Source organism: Stegostoma tigrinum, chromosome 5 (assembly GCF_030684315.1).
Source record: "Stegostoma tigrinum isolate sSteTig4 chromosome 5, sSteTig4.hap1, whole genome shotgun sequence".
Classification (NCBI taxonomy): Eukaryota; Metazoa; Chordata; class Chondrichthyes; order Orectolobiformes; family Stegostomatidae; genus Stegostoma; species Stegostoma tigrinum.
In genome coordinates this window covers 11,961,512-11,969,171 of record NC_081358.1, presented here as the reverse complement: position 1 = coordinate 11,969,171, position 7,660 = coordinate 11,961,512, and the positions used below count along the sequence as shown (strand labels likewise).

Here is a 7,660-nt window from a genome sequence, read left to right as displayed (position 1 = left end):
ACGACGTATCCTTGTAGATCCATGTCGATGTTACAGTCAAGAAAGCATACCAGTGCCTCTGTTTCCTCAAAAGGCTAAGGAAATTCAGCATGTTCACAATGACTCTTGCCAATTTTTATTGATGCATCATAGAAAGCCTCCTATTTGGATGCATCACAGCTTGGTAAGGCAACTGCTCTGCCCAAGCATGCAAGAAATTACAGAGAGCTGTGAACACAGCCCAGTCCATCACGAAAATCAGCCTTCCATCCATTGACTCCTTCTACACTTCCTGCTGCCTCAGGACAGCAGGCAACATAATCAAAGATCCCCCCCACCTTGGTAATATCTCCTCCACCCTCTTCCAGCGGGCAGTGGATACAAAAGTTTGAACACATGTACCAATAGATTTAAGAACAGCTTCTTCTCTGTTGTTATCAATTATGAATGGACCTCTCATAGATCTTTCTCTGCACCATCTCTGTAGCTGTAACACTATATTTTGCATTTGGTTCTATTATCATATGTACTTACAATTTAAGATAACAAAGTGTGGAGCTGGATGAACACAGCAGGCCAAGCAGCATCTCAGGAGCACAAAAGCTGACATTTTGGGCCTGGACCTCTGATGAAGGGTCTAGGCCCAAAACGTCAGCTTTTGTGCTCCTGAGATGCTGCTTGGCCTGCTGTGTTCATCCAGCTCCACACTTTGGTATCTTGGATTCGCCAGCATTTGCAGTTCCCATTATCTCTGTACTTACAATTTGTCTGCTTAACATGCAAAACAATACTTTTCACTGTATCTTGGTACATGCAGCAATAATAAATCAAATAAAAAGTGTCAGGACAGGTTGAGAGAGTGTTAATAAAGAATATAGTATCTTGGGTTTCACTAATAAGGTACAGACCACAATAGCAAGCATGATGTGCTGAACTTAAAAAGGATGCTCTATAGTTTTGCCTCAAATTGTGTGTTGTGTGAAATTCTGGCCACTGCAATTAAGAAAGGATGTGAAAACATTTACAAAAGTGAGAAGACTTTTATAAGTGCAGTTCCAGGAATGAGGAATTTAAATTATGAGGATAGATTGGAAAGCTGGGAGTTTCCTCTTCGGAGAAGACTGTGGAGGACTGAATTATTCAAAATGATGAGAGGCGTGGACACAGTGAATTGGGAATAAAATGTCCCCACTCATGAAAGGATCAAAAACCAGAAGGGATAGATTTAAAGATAATTCACGAAAGAAACAAAGGTGATGTGAGTTAAAAGTAAAAATTCACAGAACCCAAAGGTTCAGGTCTGGAGCCTGAGAGTGTAGCCGAGGCAGGTTGAACTAACACCTTCAGAAGGAGCAATATTCAAAACGGAATAATAGCGATTAACGGGAATGAGAATAATACTTGGTGAGAGTCTCGGTTGGAGAGCCACTAAATAGCCTCCCTCCTTGTTGTAACGACAGTTATTTTGTGTAATGCCAAGACCGCGAGAGAACATATTAACCAGTCCCAAACACTGTTGGACCACACCACACACAGACGCGACCCCGGACCCTGCATACTCATCTCCACCGCACCGCAGTCCGAATCCGCGATAATCACAAACCCCGGACCCTGTATATTCATACACACTGTATTCCGGACTCGCTGTAATTACAGACCCCGGACCCTGGATAATCATATACAAAGACCCCCGACCCTGGATATTCACCAACGCCAACCCAACTCCCTCCCCGCATGACAAGGTGTAATCACCTACCCCGGACCCCGCATAATCGCATAACCCGGGCCCCGACCCCTGAATGACAAGCATTCTACGTCTGACGTGAGGGCGCAGCGAGCGGTCCTGTAGTTGTTGCTGGAGCCGGAGAGAAAGGGGTCTGTTCGTGGATCCGGGAATCGGGCCCCGCTCCAAGGAAAAGGTAACGGTCCGATCATCGCTTGGGGGGAAGGGGAGGAGGATGGGCTTGAGTTCCAGTTCGTCAGCGGACGGACAGCCGTTAGTCGCCGTGATCTGAGTCTGGGAGCGTGGAAGGGAAACCGAGAGACCCAGCCTCGTGCCCCCCTTCCCCCTTATAAACAACACCCCCCCCACCAACAACAACAACGACAAACCCGAGAAACAAATTACTGCAAATGTTGAAATCTGTCCTGAAAACAACAAATACCGGTGATCACAGCAGGTCAGAGAGCCGGCTAATGTTTCTGTCACCCCCCCCACACACCCCCTCCCGCCCAACCTCGATCACAGTCTGATGAAGACTCACCGACACTGGAAACGTCAGCTTGTTCACCTTCCATGAATGGTGCCACATCCTCCCCCTTCCTCACCCCGTGTCAGTGCCCTCACACCACCCCTGTGTCAGCGCCCCAACCCCTGCCGGCTCACCCCTCCCACCCCCTGTGTCAGCGCCCCCCCCCCCCCCCGACTGCCCCCTCGCCGCCCGTGTCAGCGCTGCCCCCTCGCCGCCCGTGTCAGCGCTGCCCCCTCGCCGCCCGTGTCAGCGCTGCCCCCGACTGCCCCCTCGCCGCCCGTGTCTGCGCTGCCCCCTCGCCGCCCGTGTCTGCGCTGCCCCCGACTGCCCCCATCGCCGCCCGTGTCTGCGCTCCCCCCGACTGCCCCCTCGCCGCCCGTGTCTGCGCTCCCCCCGACTGCCCCCTCGCCGCCCGTGTCTGCGCTCCCCCCGACTGCCGCCTCGCCGCCCGTGTCAGCGCCCCTGACTCCGCCTGTTCCCTGGCTCCCACCACACCCGCTGTGTCAGCGCCTGTGACCCCCCCCCCATGTCAGCGCCCCCCCCCCATGTCAGCGCCCCCCCCCCCATGTCAGCGCCCCCCCCATGTCAGCGCCCCCTCCCCCCGACTCCCCCTCCCCCCGTGTCAGTGCCCCCTGACTCCCCAGACTCCCCAACCCCACCAGTCAGCGCCCCCCCCCCGGCTCGCCCCTCCCACCATGTCATTGTTCCCCCCTCCCACCGTGTCAGCGCTGCCCCCCCCGAATCCCCTCCTCCCAATGTGTCAGCGCCCCTCCGAATCCCCTCTTCCCACCGTGCCAGCGCTGTCCCCCTCCTCCCCTCCTCCCACCGTGTCAGCGCTGCCCCCCTCCTCCCACCGTGTCAGCGCTGCCCCCCTCCTCCCACCGTGTCAGCGCTGCCACCCCCCAAATCTCCCCCCCCCCTCCCGCCGTGTCAGCGCTGCCCCTCCTCCCAACGTGTCAGCGCCGCCACCGGATCCCCCCCTCCCACTGTGCCAGCACCCCTCTCCTCTCTGCAGCCCCCCACTCTGTGTCCCTGCCCCGTCACTCCATTCCTCCCCACTTTGGAGCCCCTGACTTCTTCACCCCCCCCCCACACCCCTGTGTCGGAGCCTCCTGACTCACCCTGCCTCCCCACCGCGCGTCAGCCCCCGAATTCCCTCCCCCCACCCACCCACCTTTGGCGCCCCCTCCCCCCCAACCTCTGTGTCAGCACTCCCCTCAAACCCACTCTTCATTCTCTCCAACTTCCTCCCTCATTCCCTGCACCCTCCTCGTTCCACCGCTTTCATTTGCCTCACCCTGTTCCCTGCCCCTCTGTTCCCCCACCTTGTCATTTCCGCCATCCCGCCCCTCACTCATCGTTCCCTCCTACCCCAACCCACCTGCATCCCTCGCAGTTGTTGGTTTTAGATTCTTTGTGATGAAGCAATTCCAAATGTGTAATCTTGCCATCGTGTGCAATCTGTTCGAAAGTGGAGCCGAAAGGAGACAGAATCTGTACGCAAGCCTGGGTGTAAGATCTTGCAAACTAAATGTGCCACTAATTACAGTCAAGCTGTTTGTTTGTTTTGCTGTAATGATGAGGCTGGCAGCAAGTTTTCCTAAGTTTAGTGCTTCAGTGTATTATTTTAAGTTGTTTAAATGCATTAAATTATTCATGATGCAACATTGGCTGCAGCTAAGACAAATTATTTCAAGTTTAGATATTACTTGCCAACAGTTCCTTTTGTCTGAGTGCAAAATGTTTCAAGATAGACTTACACTTGTGTACTGCCTTTCACATACACAGGTCATCTTGGAGTACTTTACAGCCAAGAAAACATTTCTGAACTGTTGACTGTTGTAGGAAATGTGCTGACCAATTTGTAGTGCTGCAACAATACACTACAAACTACAATGTAGTTTGGGAAAATTATTTTGTTGGGTTGAAGTTTAAATGTTGGTCAGAACACTTGGGAGAACAGATCTCCCCTTCTCTGAAATAACATGGAATCCTTTACATCTAGCTCAGAAGATAGATGAGATCTTGGTTTTACACCTCAACAGAAATATTGTATCTTTGGCACAGCACTTGATTATGACTGCGTTGGAGTCTTGAGTTTTGATCTAGAATGGCTCAGAACTGAGAGATTTACAAACTGAAACAGAACTGGTAGCAGGGTTTTGATTGATTGTGACGAAAACTTGTGTTTTCTTACGTCTTTTAGTATACTTGTCGTAAGTCATTATAAATCATCAGAATATCCCATCATAAGATAATAAAGTGTGAAGCTGGATGAACACAGCAGGCCAAGCAGCATCTCAGGAGCACAAAAGCTGACGTTTCGGACCTGGACCCTTCATCACAGATTGGGATGGGGAGAGGGTTCTGGAATGAATAGGGCAAGAGGGGGATGCTGACCGAAGATGGAGAGAAAAGAAGATAGGTGGAGAGGAGAGTATAGGTGGGGAGGGAGGGGATAGATCAGTCCAGGGAAGACGGACAGATCAAGGAGGTGGGGTGAGGTTAATAGGTAGGAAATGGAGGTGCGGCTTGAGGTGGGAGGAAGGCTTGGGTGAGAGGAAGAACAAGTTAGGGAGGCAGAGACAGGCTGGGCTGGTTTTGGATGCACTGGGGGGAGGGAACAAACTGGGCTGGTTTTGGGATGCGGTGGGGGAAGGGGAGATTTTGAAGCTGGTGAAGTCCACATTGATACCATTGGGCTGCAGGGTTCTCAAGCGGAATACGAGTTGCTGTTCCTGCAACCTTCGGGTGGCATCATTGTGGCACTGCAGGAGGCCCATGATGGACATGCCGTTTAAAGATTGGGAGGGGGAGTTAAAATGGTTTGCGACTGGGAGGTGCAGTTGTTTATTGCGAACCGACCGGAGGTGTTCTGCAAAATGGTCCCCAAGCCTCTGCTCGGTTTGCAATAAACAACTGCACCTCCCAGTCGCGAACCATTTTAACTCCCCCCTCCCATTCTTTAGACGACATGTCCATCATGGGGCTCCTGCAGTGCCACAATGATGCCACCCGAAGGTTGCAGGAACAGCAACTCGTATTCCGCTTGGGAACCCTGCAGCCCAATGGTATCAATGTGGACTTCACCAGCTTCAAAATCTCCCCTTACCCCACCGCATCCCAAAACCAGCCCAGCTCATCCCCTCCTCCCACTGCATCCCAAAACCAGCCCAGCCTGTCTCTGCCTCCCTAACCTGTTCTTCCTCTCACCCATCCCTTCCTCCCACCTCAAGCCACACCTCCATTTCCTACCTACTAACCTCACCCCACCTCCCTGACCTGTCTGTCTTCCCTGGACTGACCTATCCCCTCCCTACCTCCCCACCAATACTCTCCTCTCCACCTATCTTCTCTCCATCTTCGGTCCGCCTCCCCCTCTCTCCCTATTTATTCCAGAACCCTCTCCCCATCCCCCTTTCTGATGAAGTGTCTAGCCCCGAAACGTCAGCTTTTGTGCTCCTGAGATGCTGCTTGGCCTGCTGTGTTCATCCAGCTTCACACTTTATTATCTTGGATTCTCCAGCATCTGCAGTTCCCATTATCTCAGAATATCCCATCGTCTGTGTGTTATCTTTTTGCTGGAGCTACTTAGCCAGTCCCATTTGTCCTTTTATGTAGTTCTACAGCTATTTTCTCTTCAGGTTGCTATTCAGGTTTCTTTTGAGAGATCAGATTAACTTGGGTAGTTCATTCCAGATCCCAACTACACTGTCCTGAAAAAAGTTTCTCCTTCTACCAGAGATAGTAAGAACTGTTGATGCTGAAGTCAGAGATAACAGAGTGGAGCTGGAGAAGCACAGCAGGCCAGGCAGCGCCAGAGAAGCCGGAAAGCAGACATTTTTCTGAAGAGGGGTCCCGATCTGAAACGTCAGTTTTCCTGCTCCTTTGATGCTACCTAGCCTGCTATGTTCCTCGAGCTCCACAGTGTGTTATCTTTTCCTTGTGCCATGCCACTTTAAGGTGATTGATAAAGGACCCAGTGTCATCTGGCTTTCAATGGGGAGCAGTTTCTCCACCTATGCTGTCTGGACTTCTCATGATTTTGAACACTGAGAAAAGCTTGACTTTTTTTCTTCCCTAAGGAGAACAACCCCAACTTGAAGTCCCAGTTTGTCAACTTACTTTACCATTTTCGGCTGATTTGCAAGTAGTTGGAGAATCAGACTTTGCAAGTGCATGTTGTGATTTCTGTTTACCACTGTGAGAAAACTGATCCATTATTTGTGTAGCACCTTTAACTTGGAGAAAAAACCTGAGCTGCTTGCTGAAAAGTGCTAAATAGATACGTGTTAAAATAAAATATTAAGTGGTACAAATGGGTTTGTAGCTTTGGAAAGGGGTCCAGAGATTTAGACTGTTCCTGGAGAGCTTTAAAGACAATGACAAGAATTTTAAATCTCTAGTTTTTGGGGACCAAATCAAATGATTTCCATAAGCCACCTTTTACCAGACCAATGGAAAACATAAGTAGCTTTGAAATAAAATGGCCAAATGATTTTTCTGTGTAGTTTGCCTTTTTGCTATATATCATTTATTTGAAGTGTGCCAGTTGCCTGAATGCATTGAACTCTGCTTGACAGGGTATCTTGCACATCATGGCTTTGGTAAGTTCACCAGTCTTGTGAGTAATAACTGTATTTTGTATTGCGCTACACCCAAAAGAACTTTGCATTGTTATTGAAATGGGAAGCTTAACAACTTTATTGCTTCATTTGCAAGTTCACAAAACTTTAAATAGTCATTCATAATTAACGGTTTACGTAGCCTGTTTATCAGTTCGCAGAACTTGGAGTATGGTATCTTGATGCATGGTTGTGCAGTGTTGCTGCTGGCCATGAAAGAATTCAGTTAAATTTAATGTTGTATGGAACAAACGCAGAGAATTGGGGATAAACTCAGCCAGTCTGACAGCATCTGCGGAAGATAAACCATATTAAAATTTCAAATTCATAGTCCTGAAAAAGAGTCATACCAGCCTTGAAAAATTTATTTTGTTTCTCTCTCCAGTGGTGCCGCCAGACTAGTTAAGTTTCACCAGGGTTCTGTTTGTTTCAGGTTTTCAGCATTTGTAGTATTTTGCTTTTATTCTTGCATTGTGGACCTTGCAGGATGGTGTGTGGTTTGGAGGGAACTTTCAGGTGTAACCATTCCCATGTATCTGCTGCCCTTATCCTTATTGTTGGTAGAGGTTATGTGTTTTTGGAAGGTGCTGTCAGAGGAACTTGGTGAGTTGCCACTGGGCGTTTTGCAGATTGACTTTCAGCAACCACTGCCATCGTTTGCTTTGCTAGTCAAGATGCAACATTTTTTTTCAGCTTGCCTCTCTTTTATCTTGATTCCAGCCTTGTAAGCCTTCATGATGCCACACTTGGTTGATTGCTGCTTCAATGTTAACAGCACTTACTCCAATCTCACCCCTGGAGTTC

General features: G+C 49.7%; 1 protein-coding gene across 2 annotated transcripts in view; it reads left to right on the top strand.

Moving 5' to 3' along the window:
• The first annotated feature begins 1,794 nt into the window (after positions 1–1,794).
• The window catches only part of reck (reversion-inducing-cysteine-rich protein with kazal motifs), a 174,604-nt gene continuing 168,738 nt past the window's right edge, over positions 1,795–7,660 (top strand). The window contains exon 1 of one of the 2 annotated variants that reach the window (XM_048529019.2): positions 1,795–1,898. The gene's annotated coding sequence lies outside the window, so the exon portion shown is untranslated. The remainder of the gene's footprint in view (positions 1,899–7,660) is intronic. The other variant, XM_048529021.2, reaches the window with a different exon arrangement.